The sequence below is a fragment of the Prionailurus viverrinus genome, chromosome B3, assembly GCF_022837055.1.
Source record: "Prionailurus viverrinus isolate Anna chromosome B3, UM_Priviv_1.0, whole genome shotgun sequence".
NCBI lineage: Eukaryota > Metazoa > Chordata > Mammalia > Carnivora > Felidae > Prionailurus > Prionailurus viverrinus.
The window spans coordinates 14181066-14205857 of record NC_062566.1 but is presented as its reverse complement, the minus strand read 5'-3'; the positions used below and the strand labels follow the sequence as shown (position 1 = coordinate 14205857).

General features: G+C 42.6%; 1 protein-coding gene across 3 annotated transcripts in view; it reads left to right on the top strand.

The window, feature by feature from the left end:
• Positions 1 to 415: 415 nt before the first annotated feature.
• Positions 416 to 24792, top strand: part of CERS3 (ceramide synthase 3) — a 119173-nt gene continuing 94796 nt past the window's right edge. The window contains exons 1-3 of one of the 3 annotated variants that reach the window (XM_047864557.1): positions 416 to 436; positions 4009 to 4071; positions 20441 to 20557. The gene's annotated coding sequence lies outside the window, so the exon portion shown is untranslated. Of the gene's footprint in view, positions 437 to 4008; positions 4072 to 12711; positions 12881 to 16494; positions 16582 to 20440; positions 20558 to 24792 lie in introns of those variants that run through there. The other 2 variants (XM_047864555.1, XM_047864556.1) reach the window with 2 other exon arrangements.

The following is a 24792-nucleotide window of genomic DNA, read 5'->3' as shown; positions in this document are numbered from 1 at the left end:
TTTGTAGACCAGTTGCTACTTAACCTCTGGAGAGGTTGTGTAATGGAGTAACAAGGGCACCGGGTTTGGAATTATTAGAAACCCAGATTAGAACCCCAGCTGAGCTATGTACCAGCAGGACAGCTCGGGCAAGTCACTCGGCCTGTGGTACAAGTCTGTGTTACCAGGTCAGTGTGCCCATTAACAGAAGTGCAGCCCAGGTACAGTACCTGCCGTGAACCTGGCGCCCACACAGGAAGCTGTTGTCATTCCCTTTGCAGTATTCTGATGGCCTGTTGGGCCTCCCCACCCCCACCCCGCCTCCCGCGCGCCACCCCCCACCCCTCCACGGCGCCCCCTCCAGCCTCGAGGGGCCCTCGTCCCAGGATGCACCGCTGTGCTGACCCCTGGCCCTGGCTCTGCGCACTGGAGTCCCGGCTCCCAGCAGAGGAGAAAGGTGCTGGGGAAGGATGTGGCTCCGGGGGCTCTGGGGGTGGGGGTGTACGCGGGGCAGGCTGATCTCCCTGCCGGAGCCGATGCTGCGCTGGCTGAGCCAGGCCCCTGTCCCCACGCAGGCCGAGGACATGCCCTGGGTCCCTGTCCCCACGCAGGCCGGGGCCCTGTCCCTGTCCCCTCTCAGGTCTGAGGTCGTTCCCTTGGTCCCTGTCTCCGCCCAGGCTTTGTTCCCGGTCCATATCCCCACGCAGGCCCTGGCCTTGTCCCCGCGCAGGCCCAGGCTGTGTCCTGGGCCGAGTCGCCTCCCCATCTTGCTGCAGCCCACTGGTACTGGGCCTTGCAAAGTCAGTTAGGCCCATCCCAGGCTGGAGTGCCTTTGCCTTCGTGGGTTTTTGTGAATCGCTGGGTTGGCTCCATATTTTCTGGATATTAACCCCACCCAGGTGAATAGAGATCTGGCCCAGGTTACTGCTCTTTTCTGTGGTAGGGAGCTCGGCAGGGAGCTGCGGACACTGTCCAGAAATGGACTTGAGAGCCTAGACTTGATCCCACAAGCCTATGGCCTTTGTGCCTCTGGCCGGGAAGCCTCTTTGAGTGGGCTTGGTTTTTGTCAGGTAAAAGTTATTATCCCTACTTTCAAAAAATACTGAAAATACACGTTTATTTACTCTAAAATTCAGGACAGTTTATCAAGTGTTCAGCATGTGCTTAGACTCAGTTGTAGGTTTCTCTTCCTAGTAGTCATAGCTTGGAGACCAAAATTATCAAACTTGAAGCTTATCCAAATTTGTCTTTTATCTCATCAGAAAATGTCTTTAAATTAACTGAAATGAAGTGGAGAAAAAAATCTAAGTAGTATGTAGAATTATAGAAAGGGTAAAGCAATCCAATTAGGTAGTTTTGGACCCTATAAATTGTGCTCTATCACCCCATAATGGGTCAGTAAACCAGTATAGTAGGTCCAGACCAGCATTTTTTTAAAGAGTCAATATTAGACTAGAATAGATAATAGATAGTATGGATAAGTATTGTTTTGTGAAACTTTGGTTTCAGTTATGTATATTTGTAGGTATATTTGTGTTAGGTCATGATGTAAAAGGTATGTACAAAGGTATTGTGGGTTACATTTAAAAATTAAGTTACTGGTTTAGACCAGGATAAATATGTTACCTATACAGAAAGTATGCTTAGAGTAGTAATAACCTATCTTAATTACAATTATTTACATGCTTGGAACTCTGGAAGAATCAAATGGTATTTCTGTCCTCATTAGCTCTGTGTGTTTTACATTTACTTTACATGTATTAGCATGGCATGTATCTGGGTATCCGGTCCATCACATTCAGTATAGATCATTCCTGATATGTAAGGAATGAAATGGGAGAATTGCTTCACTATATGAGATCAGTCACTGGTGGTTAGCAATTATGGGAGCCACAAGCCATCATTGTTACTGTGAAATTATGCATGATTTACACATACCTCTGTTCCTATTGTGTGACTATGGGAGGATCTTTGCTTTACATTGTCCCTGCTGAAACTCAGTGATGACCTGTATTAACAGTCCAAGAGTTTTCTCATCTGTTCTGGTTATTATGTTACTGTCTTAGAAAACAGGACCTTGATGCAGAGCATATCTGAGGCCAAAGTTTTGCTGTTGACAGTCAGGTGGTCTTCTTCTCAGCTTTGAAAAAAGATTTCTTAAAAATTTAACTAAAATCTGGGGCACCTGGGTGACTCAGTTGGTTGAGCGTCCGACTTCAGCTCAGGCCATGATCTCACGGTTCATGAGTTTGAGCCCCGTGTCAGGCTCTGTGCTGACAGCTCAGAGCCTGGAACCTGCTTCAGATTCTTTGTCTCCCTCTTTCTCTGCTCCTCTCCCACTCCCTCTCTGTCTCTCAAAAATAAATATATAGATGTTAAAAAATTTTTAACTAAAATCTGAAGCCCTTGGTGCTCATTATAATAATTATTTTCATATTTTGTATTTACATTTATCTGTTGAATGATTGGTCGGTTGATTTTGATTTTAAGGATTTAAATAATGAAAAGTTTGAACCAGAGTTGTTGGGGATAATTTCCCTGTATACAATTTATCCACAAAAGCAACTGATGGGGGGAAATGTATTTGCTTTAGAACTCCACCACAGGGAGTCTGGAAATGACCAAAGAGTGACCAAGGTGGTCCAATAGCCACTATCCCACAAGTGGTCAACATTCTTAACCTCAAGTCTGGGCTTTGTTTCTAGTGCCTCGTGGAATAACCAGTCTTTTGTTCATAAGCAGGCAGATGGGTGACAGTCTTGTTCATGGAAATAAGTCTTAGTTGCCTGACTTCATGAAACTTAGTCCGGCTTTTAAAAAAGGTTAGGCCAGACATTTACTTTTAATTTTTTTAATGTTTATTTATTTTTGAGAGAGAGAGAGAGACAGAGCATGAACAGGGGAGGAGCAGAGAGATAGGGAGACCAAGAATCCGAAGCAGGCTCCAGGCTCCAAGCTGTCAGCACAGAGCCTGACGCGGAGCTTGAACCCACAAACCACAAGATTATGACCTGAGCCGAAGTCAAACAGTTAACTGACTGAGCCACCCAAGTGCCCCTAGATATTTACTTATAAATGGCTAGTATTCTCTCTTGCAAATGCGCCTTGCAGACAGTTTAATATGATCAAGCAAACTATTGTTATTATAACCACACTTATAGTTGTCATAACTGCTATGATGTAGTATATATAATATATAGTATGATGTAGTATGTACAACTCCATAGATGTATGAATGAATGAACATTATAAATTATTCATGGAAACATTCGGTGATGCATATTATTAGTTTTTAGTGAAACTTAATTTTTATACCTGGTTTTTTTAAAGAGGAACTAGGGGCACCTGGGTGACTCAGTCAGTTAAACATCTTACTCTTGATTTTGGCTCAGGTCATGATCCCACAGTTCGTGAGATCGAGCTCTGCATTGGACTCTGTGCTGATAGCATGGAGCCTGCTCGGGATTCTCTCTCTCTCTCTCTCTCTCTCTCTCTCTCTCTGCCCCCCTCTCTCTCTTTCAAAATAAGTAAATAAACATTTAAAATAAAGAAAGAAAGAAGAACCAACATTTGGTGTTTTTTTTTTCAGGAAAGATACGAAACATCTGCTGTGTAAGTGAATAGAAATCATCCTATCTCATTGAACACTTTGTGGCAGCACCCAGTAGTGAAACAAGTTATGTGACATCTGAATTTCTAATTCAAAACCAGTCTAATGTAAAAGAGGTCAAAAGGGGTTCTTTTTCCTGATGTGAGGTCTCAGTAGAAGGCAGTGAAGGACGCTTTGTAATCAACTTGGTGTATATAGTATTGTGCTCATATCCTTTTAGTGTCTTCCAAACTGTTAGACCCCAGCATTGGCTGGGTAGCACCGCTGACCTGTGGATAGTCTCCCAAAGAGGGAGAAGAAATGGGTGCTGACATTCAGGGAATGTGGTTGCCTTTCCAACCTTAGGCAGAGCTTGAGACTGAGTAGCTAGAGAGCAGGGGGCATAGCTGCCTTGTTCATTGTGATTTTCCTGTTTCCAGGCTCAATAAATAATTGTTGAAGGAATGAAAATACTGTGGAAGGAGGAAGAGCGGCAGCAGAAGGTACCTATAGCTTATAACATAGGGGGAAGGTGTGTTATCAGATCCTGGACTAATATTTATTGAGGGTCTCCTATGAACCTGGTAGTGTTTCCAGGCTATCTGGGCTCACAGGGTGTTTACAGCCTAGTGGAGACAAGGCACATACCTGCATGTGTATGCGTGCATACATACACACACACTCATCCAGTTGTATGATGGAAGGATTTTGTTCTATACTGGTAAGAATGGGGCTGCATATAAAATGGGGCTCATGGTGTGATTCAGATAAGTGTAAAGGCTCAAGTAAGAGAAAGGGTGATTCAGGTTGATTAGAGAGGCAGAATTTCCCAGAGGAAATGGAAATGGAGGTCTTGGATGAGGAGGGATTGATCACAGGTGGGATGCAAGTGAAGGTCAGAGTGAGCATAGCTACGGGCTCAGCCCAGGGACTCAAGGTACTGGAGTACAGTGGGGATGACAAGGGGATAGCCTAGGTGGGGATCCCATTTTTGAGGGGAGTTTAGGAAATCAGCTGTCATAGAAATTTAGATCGAATGTAACCAGCATAAAGATGCCCTAGATTCTGGAGGAAAGAAGTAAGTTGATAAGGGCTGTGTTTTGAGATTACTTGGTAGCAACATGCAGGAGGATGGCTCTACCTCAGGAACCAGAAAGGAAAAGGGAAACAGCCCCCAAGGATTGGGATCTCAGTACCATTCTTGGTTGTACTGGGATGTTCTGGTCACTGTGGGTGCTTTGGTGGCAAAAAAGCAGCTGATGAAGGGAAATGTACTTGGTTTAGAACTCCATCATAGGGAATCTGGAAATGACCAGAGAGTGACTGAGGTGGTCGGATAGCCACTATCCCACAAGTGGTCAGCACTCTTAACCTCAAGCCTGGGCTGCATTTCTGGTGCCCCATGGAATAATCAGTCTCTTGTTCACAAGCAGGCAGATGGGTGAGTGTCTTGTTCATGTGAATAAGTCTTAGTTGGCTGACTTCATGAAACTTAGTCTGGCTTGAAAAAAAAATCATACCCAAGAATTCACAAGCTGAAGAAATGTGCCCATTTTGGGGTGTCTCAGGCTAACCAAGCAGATCTTCTCTTGGTTCCTTGTTGGCAGGTAGCATGTAGGGTATGGGGTAGGAGGGAGAATAGAGTAAGGGGGCAAAGATAGATGGTAGTCTCCTTGAGGTCAGGGACATTGTCTCCATCTTTGTATGTCAAGCACCTCGTATAGTATATGTGTTGAATAAGTGATGGCTGGATGGATCAGGGGCATTTTGTTTCCCATTATCACACATAACATGGTATGGACAGCCCATGTGTTTATTGAGACACTCATCTCCCTCTTATCTCCTGTTGCTTCCTACCTCTTGTTGACACAACTCATATAAGTCTATTCAAAGCACATGGACTATTTACTTTGATGCAAACACGGTGCTGGATAAAGGAGCACAGCTGTTGAAGCTACCGAGCTGTACCTTCACAGACCTAGGCAGTCAGGGGATTGGTTGTTTGGGGGATGAAAATTTTACTTACCCTTCTGCTTCCTGATGCCATATTATACAGTCTTAGCTCCTCATCTAAAATCCGCAGCTTATGCTTGCATGCATGTAGGATATGAAATAGTAAATGTTTGAGAGTTCATCTCCTCTGTGGTCCCAATTTGTCCGATGCAGAGCCTATTGTACTCTGTACAATAGGTTTGTGAACACTTATGCTCATCCATATGAGTGTGTGTCTGTATCAGTTTGGGCAATCATGCTATATTTTTATTCTTGAGATCCTTAGCTCCCACAAAAGATATGATGTGCCTGGCACATGGTATGAACCCAATGAAATACTTGATCAATGAGTTAATGAATAAATGTGTGTGTTCAGAGAATGGTAATGGGTGCTACTTGGAGTCTTACTCAAGATTTAATTGGAGAATCTATGTCTATGTGCATGAAATAAAGTCTATTATAAAGTAACATAGGAATAAAGCTTATAGATGAAATAAATTAGTAACAGCAATTATAATTATCATCATAGCTAACGTCAACAGAGGTCTTACTATATGCCAGGTGCTCTTCTATGGACATTACCTCATTTACTGTTTTTACAACTCTGAGGCGTTGCTGTTATTTTCCTCATTTTTCATGTGAGAAATCCAATGGACTGAGAGGTTAGGTGATTTGCCTGGAGTCACACAGCTAATAAGCATAAGATCACATAGTTAACACAAAGTGGAAACGGGTGTAGTAACAAGAACTTTCTGGAAGAGGCAAGTTGAGATGAGGGCTGCCTGGTCACCCACAGCCACACTTGTGGCCAGGGCCATATGCAAAGACCTTCTGGCCATCTCTCAGTGAGGGCTGTGGACTGAGAGGCAGGCAGCTCACACGACAATGTATGATCTGGCTGGCAGACAGCTCCATGGCCTTCCCAGAGTATGAGCCAGATGGATTCTAAAAACCCTTTGCTTTAAGTACTCAGAGTGTAACAGACCTAAGTCTTTGAGGGAAAAATCTCCCTCTCTCCCAACAAACTCAGACTAGAACTGGCCATCTTCGTGACACCCAGTACCCACCTGTAAGTTTTGAGAAAGCCCAATGAACTACCTTTGAAAAAAGCAACTGTCTATTGTGGTAGATAGGAAGAGACTCAACCATAAATAACCAAATTAAATGTACCCACTCAGCATTGAGTGCCAAGAACTGCTCTGTCCCCAGAGGACTCAGCCATGAGCAAGTTAGACAAGAATCCCAGCACTCATGGAGCTAATGTTCTGATGGGGGAGATGGGTCACAAACAAGTCAATAAGAGGTCACATGTGTTATATGATGATGAGTGTGATATGAAGAGACCTAAAGCAGGAGAGGGGAAGGAGCTTAGGGGGTGGCACTCAAGTATGAATATATGAGAACCATCAGTTATGATCTCTCTTTTGTTTTCTCACTTTCTCTCAAATTATCTGCCAGGAAATCTTTTAACACTGGGCCAGGGGGAGTGTGGAACCTGGTGAGTGGGGGTAATAGAGACTCAGTTCAGATTCTATGCAGACATACCTGTATTATTGTGCTTTACTTTGTTGTGGTTCACAGATCATGCATTTTTTACAAACTGGAACTTTGTGGCAACCTTGCGTGTAACAAGTCTATCGGCAGGCACCATTTCCCAACAGCATTTGCTCACTTGGTGTCTCTGTCACATTTTGGTAATTCTCGCAACAGTTCAAACTTTTTCATTGTAATTATATTTGTCATAGTAATCTGTGATCTTTGATATTACTCTTGTAATCATAAGACAGCGAACTTGGCCAATAAATATGTGTGTTCTGACTGCTCCCCCAACCAGATGTTCCCCCATTTCTCTCCCTCTCCTCAGGGCTTCCTGTTCCCTAAAATATAACAATATTGAAACTAGGCCAATTAATAACCCAACAATGCCTTCTAACTGCTCAAGTACCAGGAAGAGCCATGGGTCTCTCACTTTAAATCAAAACCTAGAAATGATTAAGCTTAATGAGGAAGGTGTGTCAAAAGCCAACATGGGCTGAAAGCTAGGCCTCTGGAGCCAGCTAGCCAAGCTGTGAACGCAAAGGGAAAGTTCTTGAAAGAAATGAAAAGTGCTACTCCAGTGAACATATGAATGATAAGAAAGTGAAACAGCCTTATTGCTGATACAGAGAAAGTAAAACTTTGTCTGGATAGAAGATCAAACCAGCCATACATTCCCTGAAGCCAAAGCCTAATCCAGAGCCAGGCCCTCACTCTCTTCAATTCTGTGAAGGCTCAGAGAGAGGAGGAAGCTACAGACAGAACGTTTGATGCTGGAAGAAGTTGGTTCATGATGTTTAAGGAAGGAACCCATCTCCATAACATCAAAGTACAAAGTGAGCATCAAGTCAAGTGCTGATGTAGAAGCTGCATCAAGTTCTCTAGAAGATCTAGTTGAGACAGTGAAGGTGAGTACACTAAACAATAGATTTGCAGTGTAGATGAACCAGCCTGCTCTTGGAAGAAGATGCCATCCAAGATTTTCACAGCTAGAGAGAAGTCAGTGCCTGGCATCAAAGCTTCAAAAAACAGTCCAACTCTTGTTAGGGGCTAATGCAGCTAGTGACTTTAACTTGAAGTCAGTGCCCACTTCCATTTTGAAAATCCTAGGACACTTAAGAATTAAGCTAAATCTACTCGTCCTGCCCTCAGTAAAGGGAACGACAAAGCCTGGGTGACAGCACATCTTTTTACAACATGATTTACTGACTATTTTTAAGCCTACTGTTGACACTTATGGCTTAGTAAGAAGATTCTTTTCAAAATATGACTGCTTATTGACAATGCACCTGGCTACCCAAGAGCTCTGATGGAGATGTACAGAAGGATTAATGTTGTTTTCATGCCTGCTAACCCAATATCCATTCTGCAATCAATGGATCAAGGAGTCATTTCAAGTTGCAAATCTTATTGTTTAAGAAATACATTTCATAAGGCTACAGCTGCCATAGATAGTGCTTCCTCTGCTGGACCTGGGCAAAGTCAACTGCAAACCTTCCAGAAAGGATTCATCATTACACATGCCCTCAAGAACATTGTGATTCATGGGAAGAGGTCAACATATCAACATGAACAAGAGTTTGGAACAAGTTGACTCCAAACCTCATGACTGACTTCAAGGGTTCAAGACCTCAGAGAAGGAAGGGAGGAAGAGCAAGAATCCCAAGCAGCCTCTGCACTGTCACCACAGAGCTTGACACAGGGCTTGAACCCATGAACTGTGAAATCATACCCTGAGCCGAAACTCAGTGAACACACAAATAATGCTCTTTAACACTGGGCCAGGGGGATTGTGGAACCTGGTGAGTGGGGGTAACGGATACTTCACTGACTGAGCCACCCAGGTGCCCCTGCCATCTCATGATCAAACGTAACTGGATGAAAAGCTGCCTCTTAAGGATAAGCAAAGAAAGTGGTTTCTTGAGATGGAATCTACTCCTGGTGAAGATGTTGTGAAGATTTTTGAAATGACAACAAAGGATTTAGAATATTACAAAACTTAGTTGGTCAAACAATGGCAGGATTGACTCCAATTTTGAAAGAAGTTCTACTGTGAGTAAAATGCTATCAAACAGCATTGCAAGCCACAGAGAAATGTTCATGAAAGGGAGAGTCTATCGATGCAACAAACTTCACTGTCATCTCATTTTAAGAAATTGCCCATGCTGCCCCGCCCTTTAGCAGCCACCACCCTGATCAGCCAGCAGCCATCAACATCGAGGCGAGACCCTCCACCAGCAAAAAGATTAGGACTGGTTGAAAGCTCAGATGATACTGTATTTTTAGCAAGAAAGTATTTTTGAATTAAGATATATACATTCTTTAGATATAATGCTATTGTACATTTAATATACTACAGTAGAGTATAAAGATAACTTTTACATGCACTGGGAAGGCAAAAAAAATTCCTCGACCAGCTTTATTGAGATGTTCACTTTATTGCAGTGGTCTGGAAACCAAACCTATAATGTTTCTGAGGTGGGTCTGTAATCTATCGTCCATTGTGGGGATTTAGGCAAATCATCCAGGGAGCTTTTTACAGCAAGAAGATGTAGTGTTCAAATTGAGTCGGTGTACGTATTGTTCTAGGCATTTGTGAAGACATCACCTTGTCCCATAGGAGGTTTTCCATGTACCTATTTAAAGAATACGCAGTTTGGTAGCATTTTGACTTAACATATCTGTCTATCAGAAAAACCTTTGCATTTGGAAAGTCTGTGAAAATGATAAGATGAAACATTATAAGGAAACAGTGTTTTTGTACCTAAAAGCCCAGAAAATTGGACTGGTTAGGTTAAGATCAATGTAGCCCAAACTCATTAAGTTTCTTGGAAGAGTTTCTCTCCTTTGAGGTAAAAGCAGGTCACTTCTATCAAACTTACATTTCCTTCTCTAGAAAATTAGGCTCAGAATTGGTTTGCAATGTAACATGCAATTTAAATATCAGAAATTGCTCCCCGTCCCTTTCCTCTGTGTCTATACCCTGGGCACCCTCTGCTCCTGGCTAGCAGAACTTTGGACACAATTTCTAGTTCTGTGCTTTCCTGCTGTGGCCCAGAGTCCATTTTCCAGCGTCCTGCTTATGCTGTGTTTCTCTTGTGAGTTCCTAAGTGGCCCTCCGGACTCCTGACTAGGTTTGCCTAGGGTCTTCACTGCTCTTACCTTATCCCCCTCTCCTGTTTTACTCTTTGAAATATTCCCAGTAGGTGTTTTACACACTCACTCACTTCAGTAACAGTTAGTAACAAGTTTGCTCTGCGTGTTAAAACCCATCCATTTTGCAGTGCAGCCCCTGGCGGCTCCCCGTGAAACTTTGTCCACTAATATCAGGCTTAACTGCCCACGTTTAATTGGCAGAGGTGTGATGTTGACTTTCAAAAAACAAATCATTAAGATTTAATAAACAGCATCTATTTATGAGGACTTAAAATGTACAACAGATTTAATGTCTTAACTGGCTTCTAAACTTTTCTCATAAAACGAGACAGTTAAGTGTTACCCAGGGAAGAGACACCCACACACGCATGTTACCTGCTTCCTGGGGTTACATGCTTCCTGGGGTTCTCTCTCTTCTGTTAGCAGTGAACTGATACATTCATCATGAGGCACGAGGGGGAAAGGGAAAAGGAAAGGCATCACCTTCGAAGTCTTTGAAAGAACCATATTTGTATTTATTTGTCTTCCTCAGAGGAGTTGTGCAAAGACACACTGGGCTGATGTGCACGCACACAGCTCCCCCCATGTCACAACCCACAAACCATCAGAATGCCCCACTTCTATCCCTCTGGAGGTACCCCGTCGCATAGATTGTGCAACAGGTTAAGTTTTACCTTTGTCCCTGAAGGAAGAAGGGACTACACCCTGACAGTGACTCAGTACAGCATATGATGATGGGATTCTTCTGGTTATTGAGGAGGTACTGAGCTCTGCCGCTTGCAACCAGGAACCAAGCCGTCATCCATGCTAAGAAAGCTTACAGGGAAAAGGTAGCTGGTAGAGCTTTATCAGTGGGGAAGAGAGACACGATAAAGAAAAACAATTAGGAAGGTAAGCTGGGTGGCAGTTGGAGAATGATGGACTAGAAAGGGATAGTAGCCTGGGGTCAGGAAGACCAAGCAATTCTACGGAGTTGCCTGGTAAGACATGACCAGAATCTGAACCACACAACCTGCCTCACTTAGTGACCACTCTGCTGGGAGCTCAGCCCTCCTGCCAGATGAGCTTTAAGATTTCCGAACCCTGTCATAGCCCAAAGAAAATCTGGCAAGAGGGGCACCTGGGTAGCTCAGTCAGTTGAGCATCAGATTTTGGCCCAGGTCATGATCTCTCAGTTCGTGAGTTTGAGCCCCATGTCGGGCTCTGTGCTGACATCTCGGAGCGTGGAACCTGCTTTGGAATCTGTGTCTCCCTCTCTCTCTGTCCCTTCCCCATTGTGTGTATGCACTATCTCTTTCTCTCTCTCAAAAATAAATAAACTTAAAAACAATTTAAAAAATGAAAGTCTGGAGAGAAAAACAGGGTAGGAAGAATTCAGTGAACGAGGGTCCCGTGAAAGGGCTTTCACCAATCCTCCATCTGTGAATGGAATTTCATTAGTGAAACTTGAGAAACTGTGGAGTCTGAAACTGGCCTCCCCTCTTCTCTGCCTCTAGTTAATTTTTAATTTGCTGTCATTGATTAGCTGACAGGAGAAGAAAGGTGTCTCTCAGCAGCTGAAGTCAGCCGATGGGAAGGGCCTTGAACCAGGCGCTCAGAGTAGGCGGCCCGGCCGGAACCACCCGGGAGGTGAGGTTTGGCTACGAGGGGGTTGCAAGTACCAACTTGTGAAGCTTCCTTGCTCGTCAAAGCACCTTTAAATAATCCACGCCCAGAGTTGTTTCATCTTCAGGCAAGAGAAAGTGAAAACGGCCCCAAAAGGTCTAATATCTCAAATAAACACTGTAAACGTAGGCATACTTGCCTTTGAAATTGGAGCGCCTCAAGCAGACAGACAACGTTTGTGTCCTGCTACTAACAGGTTCGTCTTTCGTTGTCTGTGACGGCTGTTCTCTGAGGCTGACACGAATATAAACAAAGTGCATTACCTCTGACTATTCTGAAAGGAAAGGGCGGTCAGACTTTTATTTTTTGTGACGTGGTTCAAAAAAGTGATATTCCTCGCCGCCACCCCCCCCCCCCCTTGCTAGGAAACAGGCAGAGAAGTAGTTGCCTTTCTGCGGATGGGTGGCATGCTGTTGGTGGTTGTGGTAGGGATTTAGTTAGTCCAAAGCTCCGCCAATATTCCCAGGCTTCTAGAAAGTGCTATAGCTGCTGTCAGATGCGCTCGGCGAGTAGAGTAGGGTTGTCAACAGTGTTTCAGGTTTCTCTCCGCCATATAAACCCCTTCCTTTTAATGCAAACAGTAAGACCACCTCGTTTAGTAGTTGGCCAATGACGGTGAGCACCAAAACCAACAACGATGAGGCAATCGTGCATTTGTCATCCTGTGTCTGACTGAGTTCCAGTCCTCTCCTCTCCCAAGTGGTGAAACAGGAAGCATCCTCCCGTCAGGAAGAAATTCAAGGTGCTATCCAGTAGCTTTGCCTCACGTCACTGATCGCCCTCAGTCGGAAATCTTGACTTGCAACTTTAGAGGGTGGGTCTCTGAAAGAATTTCAGAGCTTACACAGAGATGAGGTGTGTTGCTCTCTGATGAGAACGAAGCCGACTGGAACGCTGGAAATCTGCCTCTGACTGCTCCTCACAGGCAAGGGGCATCTTTTGTGGGCTGAGATTTCAGAAAAGGTAGGCACCATTTTGCTGTTGTTGTGGCCGTTTGAGAGCTTTCAAACCACGTTCGCCTTGACTGTGTGTGTGTGTGTGTGTGTGTGAGAGAGAGAGAGAGAGAGAGAGAGAGAGATGATCAAAATGCTCATTTTTGGCCTGATCATTTGAATCCCATTGCTTGATGACTTTTACTTCAAAAATATTCAGTAGTGGAGAGCAAATGTTGAGTCCAGACTTCTCCTCGTGACCTGTATCACTTGCTCTCTGGCAAGTGTAAATGGATTCATTGTAGGGGTAGGAAGTGGAGTGGAATCAGGGAGTGGACTCACATGAGGCTGAGCCCTCAGTCAGTACAGCTTGGTGTATTCGGAAGGAGAAATGGAAAGGGTGACCACAGATCTCCAGATGGCATGGCCAAGGCCATCTCAGACCATTTTGGCATGTCTTAAGTTTGGAACAAGGCAGGACTTGCTCACCTCACAGCGGCCAACTTCTCTAAACCCGCTCTATCTTGGATGAGACCCTCTCCATGCTGTGTGTGTCCAGAGGGCATTAGCCGATTAGTTATAAAACTGTCAGCCTTGGCTAGAGGAACATAATAAAATTTTCCTTTTTTCTAACTCATGTACACATTTAGTGAGGATATTCTTTGAAACAATGTTGTTTCCTGAAAAGCCTTATGCAGAGCAAGGGAAAGAAACCTATGGGACTCACCAGATGATGAATATTCATTTATGTGTTAATCCTCAATATCCAAGTACTTTCTCAGTCACGAGTGAGGTTTCTGACTTTAAACAGCACCTTTTCCTGCCTTTTCCCCTATAAGCTTTTAAAAAAGGGGTTGCCACTTAAAAATTTCATCAGTAGAATTTGCTGAACAAAGGGGCAAATTTTTTAAAGGGGGAAAATAGATAATAATTGCATAATCTTCCCTTTAAAAATACTTCTGCCTTTTTGAAAAGCAATCAAATTAATTGACATAGTTTGGAGACAATTCTGGGTCAGTAATAACCTACATAATTCTGGGTTAGTAATAATCTACATTTATTGAGTCCTTGCTGTGCATAAATGCATTGCCCATTTAATTCAGCGAGACAGAACTCATGTTCTGAAGTTTTCCAATGAGGACATTTCAGCTTAGTGAAAGGTATAGTAGCATAGCAGAGAAGTGAGAAAGCCCAAAGTCTGTTGCACACAGAAATACATGATTGGAGCCTTCTCTGTTCCTATCCTGTTCTGTCAGCCCTTCAGAAACCTTGTCCTATAGAGGGGTTTCTGAAGCCATGATAATATGTAAATATGCCAACCTGGTATCTGATAGCAAAAGACCAAAAGTCAGTCTGTTGGGGTGAAGGCATGGTGTGGTGAACAGAACATGGGCTAGAAAGGCAGACAGATCTAGATTTGAATCCCTGCTTTCTGCTTACTATTATGTGACCTAGGCAAGCCAGTGAAATTCTTCAAACCTCAGTTTCTTTATTTATAAGCTAATTATTATAATATCCATCCTGCAGGGTTATTTGTTATAAAGGATAGAAAGACACGGTATGCAAAGTGCCTTCTGCATGACTGACAAATGATAGGCTTTTGATAAATAGTATTCATTTCTCCAGTTATTTGCTAATGTTTTCAGTGTGCTGGATCCTGTTCTGGGCTCAGGGGTATCAGCAGTGAGCAGACAAGACTGTGCCCTCATGGAACTGACCAGTGTTGTTTATTCTATCATAGTGTCACTGACTTTCCTTGAAAACCAGGTGGTGATTGTTGAGATCTTCTGTGGTGGAGCTGATCTGGCTTTGACACAGCCTATGAGGCAGAGTGGTAAACATCCTATGCAAAGAGCCCCCCAAAGCGTAGTAAAATCAGGCAAAAAGCAAGAGCATCAGATAACTCTTTTGCAAGTATCAATTTGTTGTGCTAATCTTTGCAGAGTTACAGGAAAGATATGTTTTTACACACTCCTTCACACACACACGCACACACACACACAGAGTTCGTTTGAGTTTTCTTAGGCCCCCAAGACATTGCCCGCAGGCTGTGCATGGGAGGAGGGTCCAAGGTCTCATAAAACACAGAGTGTAGCATGGCAACCATTCATTTACCTTGGGCTCTAGGCCATCTGTACAATAGCCTTGGGCTTTCTGAGGCATCCCCAATGTGAATTTAGGGATGGAGTCCAAAGAATGAACTTGAGATAATATACCTTCAAAAAAGTGGATTTGAAGAAGAGTATTTGATTTATTTACTGGCTAAAAGCCTATAGTCACGTTCACCAAATGGGCTAGTTGGCATCAAGAATGGTGCTTTGACAATCTCTCCCTACAGAGAGATAGAAGAGAGGAACAGGGGGGCTCCCTTTGGAATCAAATGCAGGTCTCCCTTCTCTTAGAAACACCTGCACACCCAATACACCAACTTTATTGGTCCTACACAGCCCAAGTTTGTTGTTTTGTTTATTTGGTGGACTCAGAATGATTGAAGAAATCTTTGTGACAGCCCTTAAGATTGCATCTTGCAGTGGGATTTTTTAGATGAAAACAGAAATCACGCTAAAAACCTAAATTAGGGCTTAGGCATAAAACCCTAAAATGGCAAGTGAGTGGCGATATTAAGAATCTTCGACCTTGTACAACACTGTAACAGCCAAAATTCTTCACAGGGCTTTCTGTTGATGGAAGACAGATGTTTGGTTATAAATAGACGTTAGCAATCACTGTCTTTTAAAGACAGTTATTTTCAAATTTCATTATTATCATACCTTAAAGTCTGAGAAAGCCCACTAACAAATAGATGGTGGCTCTAGTGAGAAGGGGATTTAACTTGGGTGACCTTGACACAAACTTCACCTTTCCTAATTATGAGAATTTAAAATTTCTCAAGCTGTGAGTGTCTACATTCCTCGCAAATATAAAGAAATGTAAAGTCAAAGGGATTTGGTTCATTTTAATAACCATTTCTCCTTCTTCTTCTTCTTCTTCTTCTTCTTCTTCTTCTTTTCTTCTTTTTGTTTTGTTTGTTTGTTTGTTTGTTTTTGTTTTTTCCCCCCATCTGGTCATTGGAAAGTCTGTGGAGACAGTTCATGCTGCATTCTTAAGGAGACTAAACTCAACAGACCCAAGGCCTATCACATAGCTGGTATTTGGTTTATAGAGGTTTCAGTTCAATGGAAATCTTCCTTTTTATTGATCTCCAAATTCTATCTTCAGGAAATAGCAAAAAAATGGAGATATTTAATGAAAATCTCCAAATCTCTTTAAGACTGGCACACATGGGGTACCTGGGTGGCTCAGTTGGTTAAGCGTCCGACTTTGGCTCAGGTCATGATCTCGCGGTCTGTGAGTTCGAGCCCCACATTGGGCTCTGTGTTGACAGCTCGGGGCCTGGAGCCTGCTCCAGATTCTGTGTCTCCCTCTCTCTCTGCCCCTCCCCCGCTCATGCTCTGCCTCTCTCTGTCAAAAATAAATAAACATTACAAAAAAAATTTTTTTAGAGATTGGCACACACACACACACCACAGTCTCTCTCTTGCACACATACATTTACGTGCAGGTGCATAATATATAAAAATAAAACCAAAGGATACATATATTGTGTGTGTGTGTAACCAAGGTTTATTTCTCTTTCTGTCATAGATGGTTCTTCTTCCATCTTTGTAGCTGGGCCTTCTGAAACATGTGACATGTGGTCACTAGGACTGGAGAAGGGAAAAATGAAAACAGGTCTCCAGCTTTTTAATTTTTTTTGAGGTATAACTGATATAGAACATGGTGTGAGTTTCAGGTATATGACATAATAATTCAACATTTGTATCTCTTATGAAATAACCACCAAGTATATCCCTCCTTTATCTTTTAATGGGAAAACTGTGAAATTCAGAGATAAGGCATGCATTTGAAGAGACAAAATATTACATTTGGAGAGACAAAATGTTACATTAAGGGGCTTGATTGAAATCATTTTTATTTACTATATCCATGTTCTAAAATGAAGTACTTAGGGAAAATCGTATGCCACAATCCATTTGTTCTCTACAGAGTACTTGTATGCAAGAACAAAGTCTTTTCCTCTTATTTTGATTCCTTTGCCAGACATATTTTAGTGGATAGTCAATAAATAGTTGTTGATTAGATTGATCTTGACATAAGCCGAACATTAAAATAATCCTTTCAAAATTCAAGCAAAAATTCTGCGAGCATTTTCTTCAATAACGAAGGTTATTTAACATCATTTAATAGCTAAATTGGCTTCAATTTCTTCCCCTCAAATTTTGTTTTCTTGTTTGACATCCCATTAAAACTTGAAAACCATAAAATCTGCTGATGCTGAACAAATCTCAAATTATGCAGATTAGCAATTTTCATTTGTAATGTTCACATCATGAATTCATTATCATATTCCGCTTTGGGTCAAAGTTGCAGGGTTTTATAATGAGCTCCTCCTGTCCCATTAGCTGTAAGTGGCTTTCCCTGACTTGTTTCAAATGGAGATCTGCTTTGGTCTATAACCAATGGTATAAGAATAAAGCTTCAGAGCATTTCTAGATGACAACTATAAGATAACATGCAAGCTGAATTTTCCCAAGTAATTGGTTCACAGATTGCACTATTGTAGTAGATTTCAGACCTTTTTGGTTGGGGGGGGGACATCACTGATGGTAAGAAATACTTTTTAGATCTCAATTTAAATACACACACACACACACACACACACACACACACACACTGACCGAAATGAAAGTTTCACAGAACAATACTGGGTATGTATTGATGTTTTCTCTTCTATTCCATCCCATTCCACTCCATAAAATTTCTGGTCATAGCTACTAATAAATTTTGTGACCTACTAGTAGTGGTTCTCAATACTGGCTGAATATAAGAATCAACTAGGGAACTTAAAAAAAAAAAAGAAAAGAAACTAAAGCCAAAGGCACAGTAGACCAATGAAATGAACTAGAGATTCTAGACATAAGCCTCCATCTATTTGGACTCTTGATTTATGATCATGTTGATACTATACAGAAGGGATAGGCATTTGAATATACAGATGGGGGGAAAAACCTAGAATCCTGATTCTAACCTTGAAATTTATGCACATCTGAATGTTAATTTAGGTGTGGCAGGTAAAACTATAATTTCTAAATCTGCATTGTTCTGATATGATAGCCACTAGCAACTTGTTGCAATTGTGTCCCTGAAATATGGCTGGTCCAGTAGAGACAGGTTATAAGTGCAAAACGCACACCAGATTTCAAAAACTTACCAGAGAGAAAAAATTCATAATGTCTCATTAATAATTTTTATACTGGTTATATGTTGAGATGATAGTATTTGAGATATATCTTGTTAAATAAAATACATTATTACAATTAGTTTCACTTTTTTTCTTACTTCCTTAAATGTGACTAGGAGAAAACTTTCAGTTACATATTTGGCTCCAACTATTTTTCCACTGGACAACATCATTCTTGATGACGAAATAGAATATATTCATGACCTGGGGGCAGGCAGTGATTTTTTTTAAAAAACAAGACAAAAAAAGTACTAGCATAATGAAAAAGATCTATATATTGGACTATCCTAAGGCGAATAGCTTCTTTCCATCAAAGCTTACTATTAAAAGAGTAAGAGACAAGCTGCAGAGGGGAAGGAGACATTTGCCATACATATAAACAATGAAGAGTCATGTCCAGAATCAGTAAACAGGTCCATTAAAAAAGGTAGACCAACACAATAGAAAATAGGGCAAGATTTTTTTTAATGTTTATTTATTTTTTTTAATTTTTTTTTTAACGTTTATTTATTTTTGAGACAGAGACAGAGCATGAACGGGGGAGGGTCAGAGAGAGGGAGACAGAGAATCTGAAGCAGGCTTCAGGCTCTGAGCTGTCAGCACAGAGCCCGACACAGGGCTCGAACTCACAGACCGCGAGATCATGACCTGAGCTGAAGTTGGCCGCTTAACCGACTGAGCCACCCAGGCGCCCCTAATGTCTATTTTTGAGAGAGAGAGAAAGAGAGAGAGAATCCCAAACAGGCTCCATGCCATCAGCACAGAGCCCAACACGGGGTTCAAACTCACGAACCGTGAGATTATGACCTGAGCCAAAATCAAGAGTCAGATGTTTAACTAACTGAATCACCCAGGCACCCCTGGGCAAGAGATTTGAACAGGTACTTCACAAAAGAGCATATCAAGATGGCCAAGAAACATGAAACATGCTCAAAAATATGAAACAAGGTACTTCCCCTGATTAACCATTAGGGGGATGCAAATTAAAACCACAGGGACGTACCACTACACACCCACCAGAGAGGCTAAAATTTGAAAGACCGCAGAGGTGTTGGTGAGAATGTGAAGCAGCTAGAACTCTCATACACACATGTGGGAGTATATATTGGCACAACAGCTTTAGAAAACTATGTAACTATATGCCCTACAGAAATGCATATGTATGTTTACCAAAGGTATGTTGGAGAATGTTAACAAATAGTAGCATTATTTGTTACAGCCCCCAATTCAAAACAACTCACATTTCCTTCAACAGGAGAATAAAAAAATAGATTGCGATATAGTTATACCATGGAATACTAAACACCAGTGAAAATGAGTCAACCACTGTTACCTGCATTGACCTGGATGTATCTTAGTCATACATGTTGAGGGAAAGACTCTACATGCAAACGAATGCATTCAGTGGGATTCTGTTCATATAAGTTCCACTAGGCAACATCAATCCTTACTGTTAGAAGTTAGTCTAGGATAGTTGGAGAAAGTGGGTAGTGACTGGGAAGGGACACAAATGCAGGGGCTAGGATGCTGGTAATACCCTGTTTCTTGGTCTGGCTGTTGGTTCTAACACAGGTGTGTTTACTTTAGTGATTTGTAACTTTACTATCCTACACTGTGCTTTAATACATATGTTTGTTAAGCAACAATAACAACAATACTGATGACAGGATGGCACCTTCAGAGATCCTGATTTATGTGGTCTAAGGGGAGAGCTTGGCTTAAAAATATTTTCCAGGTAATTCCCATAGAGAGCCAGAGTTGAGAGCCAGTGCGTTAATGGGTCACAACTGGCTCCTTCAAACACCATGAGCTGATACAAACTATAATCATTAAATGAGGCTGTGCTAGGCTCATATTATCTTTACTTAACTTGCACTGACTTTGAAGACATAGTTCACATTGATAAATCTTAGAGACATAAGGAATCACAAAGTTAAATGGCTTAGAAAGCAAAGCAGGTAACAAATTAGCAGTGATTAGCAGGGCCTGGTGATTAATCTTGTGCCTCCCTTAAGGCCTGCAGGTCCTATGATTATTTCCAGATCTTCTGGTCTTTTCAAATGAAACTATAGATTTGGATTTTTATGTGAAAATTCCTAAATTTGAAATGTTGGCTCAAATTGTTTTAAAGCGCTATGTAGGTCCCAAACTGATTGGGAGGTCCAATTCAGCCTATATCAAGATCTGCCACTGGTTTGTAACCCTGACTTAAAGTTTTGGAGTTAGAAGGAAACTTATGGGTATAATTGTGTAGACTGTTAATTATGTTTCCCTTTTCTGCTTCTGCAGGGATGCTGTGAAAGTGAAGGCGAAACTTTTATATATATATATACGTATATATATACACACGTACATACATATATAGTACGTGAATTCCTCCGCAGAAATCTCTCATTTATACTCAAGGTAATTACTGTTCATTTTATTGGTACATTTACTGTTTAATTTATTTTACATTTTGTTTTATTTTATCTCTACTGTGTTTTCTTAGCTGTGATCTTGGAAAACTACAGCTGTGACCCAAAGCTTTATTATTATGTGATATTGTTTTATGTGTTCTGGGGAGGAGAGGTGTCTGGGCAAGGCAAGTGCCGTGTTCTTCTCTATGAAATACTGTAGGTCCATATTCTGTTTTGTTTTGTTTTGTTTTGTTTTGTTTTGTTTTGTTTGGAAAAAAACAAGGGCCCAGGAAGGGCCCAGGGCAGGAGTGCGCTTGGAATTAGGTGGCCCTCAGCCTGGCCCTATCCCCCTTCCCAGCCCCAAAATTGTCCTGCTGGGCTAGAAGCCCAGGGCATATGTGTGCAGATGCCCCAGTGTAGGCGCCCAAGTGTGAGTTCCTCGTCTCCTCCCCAACAGTCTCCTTTTGGCCATCCCTAGGCCTAAGGGTATGTTGTGCTGTCACTTTTTTGAAGGATATACCTGGAGAAGTGTCCATGGAGGCCTTGGAAGTGGACTTAGAGGTTGTTTAGGCATGGAATTCTAGGGTCCTAGGCAGCCCTAGCGAGTCTAGAAAGGGGCTATGGTGTATGTGGGGGCATGTAGCTTTGGGCCTATGGACTCTTCGCCCAGTGGGAGACAAGTGTGGCCAGAGGAATGCCAGAGTGGCATCTTTTAAAATAAGGCCAGGGTGTAAGGGTGGGACTGCTCCTGGGCATGAAGCTTAGGGCCCTTTGTACACAGTTGTGCTTAATGATATCACTAATTGATGCATGACAGAGTGACAAAGGCTGAGCGATTTCAGAATTGCCATGGACTATGTAAATGTGACTCCTCTCTACCATCACGCCCTGTAAACATCCACCTGACAGCATGGCAAAGGTTGAAATTGCTTAGATTTCATAAGATGACTGACAGCTGAGTAACATTCCCAACCTCATAAACTAGCAGGAAGAAAAATTTACTGAGAAACAGCTTCACTTGGGAGGGAAGAGAAGCATCTAGTGTTCTCCCCACCCTTGAACGAAAGGACTTCACTGAGGCTCCAATAGGGATCTCTTGGTATATTTTAAGAGACTCCACACAAGTTTAGTGTCTCTCTCTCTCTCTCTCTCTTTTTAATATTCACATATTTTTGAGAGACAGGACAAGCAGGGGAGGGGCAGAGTGGGGGTGGGGGCACAGAGGATCTGAAGCAAGTTCTGTGCTGACAGCAGAGAGCCCAATTCGGGGCTGGAACTTGTGAACCATGAGATCATGACCTGAGCCAAAGTCAGACTCTTAACCGACTGAGCCGCCCAGATGCCCCTAGAGTGGTGTCTCTTTCACTTATATTTCATCCACTTCTTGCACTTGGGATCTTTGCTGTTGAATATCATGCAATCCTTTCATTCACCATCTTTCAGAGCATTGCTGTCTTTCACATCGGCCTTAAGACATCCATATTTAAACTTCACTAACATGAGTGAAACAGAGGAACTCTGAATCCCCCCGTCCAGCACGTGAAGCTAGCCGCCTGCTCTGTGGGTCCTCTCTACTCCAGTTCCACCACCGTCTCTTCCCCTAGGTTCACACGTTGCCCTGCTTCACAAAATTCGGATTAATCATCCCCAGTAGCACTTCAGCCAACTATATTTCTTGGAGAAAAAAGTCTTAGCTTAAAGAAAAAGTTCTTTAAAAAGGAAGGCTTAGGAAGCCGTAGACCTCAAATTAGGATCAATAGAGGAGTAGCTGGAAAATCAAATTGGCACATGACCGACGTATGTCCCCCCGGGAAAAGGGAATTGACTGGGTGCAAGATGTGGCCTTGACATAGGGAACTCTGTATATGTTAGCACAGTGTTTTCTCTTGTTTGTAGCATAGATTTGCATTAATAGACAGAAATCAGAGACTGAAATGAAAATTATGTTTTGGGGAGAAAGTTAAGGATACCCTTTGGAAAGAATGTATGTTTGAAAAGTCTGGTGGCTCAGTAGGCTCGGGTCATTACCCGAGGTCTTGATTTCGGCTCTTGATTTTGGCTCGGGTCATTACCCCCTGGGTCATGGGATCGAGCCCCGTGTTGGGCTTTGAGCTGGACATGGAACCTGCTTGGGATTCTGTCTCTCTTTCCCTCCGCCCCTCTCCCCCACTCACAATCTCAGTCTCTCTCTAAAAAATAAAAATAAATTTTAAAAAGTTCAAAAAAAAGTCTGGAAACCTAGGGAAATTTTTATTTTTAAATAATGTTACATTTTCATACAATATATGCAGGATGTTTTTCCCTCCAGCCACTTTTGCAGGCAAAATTGCTCTAAATTTGAAGCCATGGATTTAATCATTAATCAAAAGCTGTAAAATGAATAAGTGAAATATTTTCCCTATGTTCTAGACTTTGCACATGTCCTCCCTAAGTCTCTGTCTCTGTCTCTCTTGATCTCTATTGTCTCTCTGTCTCTGTCTCTCCCGCTCTGTACTTAAATTGCGCTGTGCTGATACAGTGCAGAGTCCGACTGCGGGCTCGAACTCACAAACCCTGAGATCGTGTCCTGAGCCAAAATCAGGAGCTGAACGTTTGACTGAGCCAGCCACGTGCCCCTTATTGTCCTAAATTTGTTGTGATTTCGGACTCAAAGAAAAAGGCCGTTGCGAACCTGCAGTTGGGATTTTTTTCCTGCACTCCTTCACTACCTCTGGGCCCTATACTGTAAGCTTCCACACCCACCACACCTCACCCTCCTCTGAAGATTTCGAGAATCTTTGTCATCTTGTTCTTTTCCAAAGACTGCTTCATTCTGCGGGGGCAGCAGGCTGTGTGACAGGAAACCCTGCCTTTAAGTATTACGTAAGCATATGTTTTAAAACCATTAAAATCTGGGCTTGCTTCATCAGTGTGCCTTAGTAACCCCATGTCCTTCCCTGAAAGTAATTTGGCATCCTCCTCATCTGTGAGAGGAATGTTCCAGATTCTTTCTTGATCAAGATGGGGCCCCACACCCTCCTTTAGGTTTTACTCTCTTTCATAAAATGACTCCTTTGGTGACACTGCCCAAGACAGGTTCTAGTGAGGTAAGAAATCCCTCTGTCACTGAGGAACTGAGTTACTGCGTCAAGTGACACTCATCCCTCAGAAAAGCTGTCGCGTTGCCAACACTTAGTCTAGGCAGCCTTAACACTGATGAGGGTATTGCAGGAAACAGTGAATGATGGCTGACTATTGGGCCACCTGGAAGACCATGGTGCCATTGATGAGGAAATGTAAATAGTGACAGTACTAACACCTACAGCTTATTGAGCACTTCCTGGACACCCCAAGTTACACAAAGTGATTTAGACACATGACCTTATTTAATGCCGACTTAGACTGTAGAGAAGTAAAAAATATTGTGCCTATTTTGCAGATGAGGGATTCAAGGCTTAGAGGAAGTCATGCACTCTCCTAGCTCAGGTATCGGGAAAGGGTGATGATGAGCATTCAGAGTCCCAAACCCCTATTCCTTGGTAAGCCAATAGGCCTAGGGTGGCCCCATGTCCTGTCCCAGAAATTCTACCACGGTGTGTCGTGGTTGGGGGGGCTGGAGTCTGGGTATCACCCTAGGGGAGTCTGATGATCGGGAAGGTCTGAACTAGATGACACTGTGTAGTATTGCCTCTGCAGGACTGTCTCCAAGTTTTCTGTTTGGCAAAGTTTGTGTCCATCATGTAGGCTTCCCTTACTGAAAGAAAGAAATGGAACTGGTTATCGTTTCCCAGCAGTGAGCAATGTGCAGGTTATGGGGAGAACGTAGTTGTGAAGGGGCAGGGGTGTCTCCTTACTCTCCCTTGGGGAATCTTTTTAAACTTAGCATTTAATCCTACTGTCTAAACCAGCCTGACGTTGGATTCTTGGCCAGACCCGGTAAGGGTTAAGATCATAAGATACCATGACTCTGTAACATGGGTCCAGCATTCTGCTGTGTTCAGGTATTTCTACATACCGAATCACTCTTAATCTGCAATAGGTCTCCGTGGAAGGCAGGACTGGCACCATGGAGCACATGGAGCAAACAAAGATTCAGAGGGACTGAGTTGCCCAAGTTCACTTAGTTTTAGGAGGCAGGGCTGGCGCTCGAACCTTGGGCTTTCTGACACTAAAGCCATAGTTCTTTCTCAAGTTTTGCGACTGGTTGAAAGACAACGAGCTACTTGAGCTGGTGTGTGAAGCACTACATTCTTTTTTTTTTCT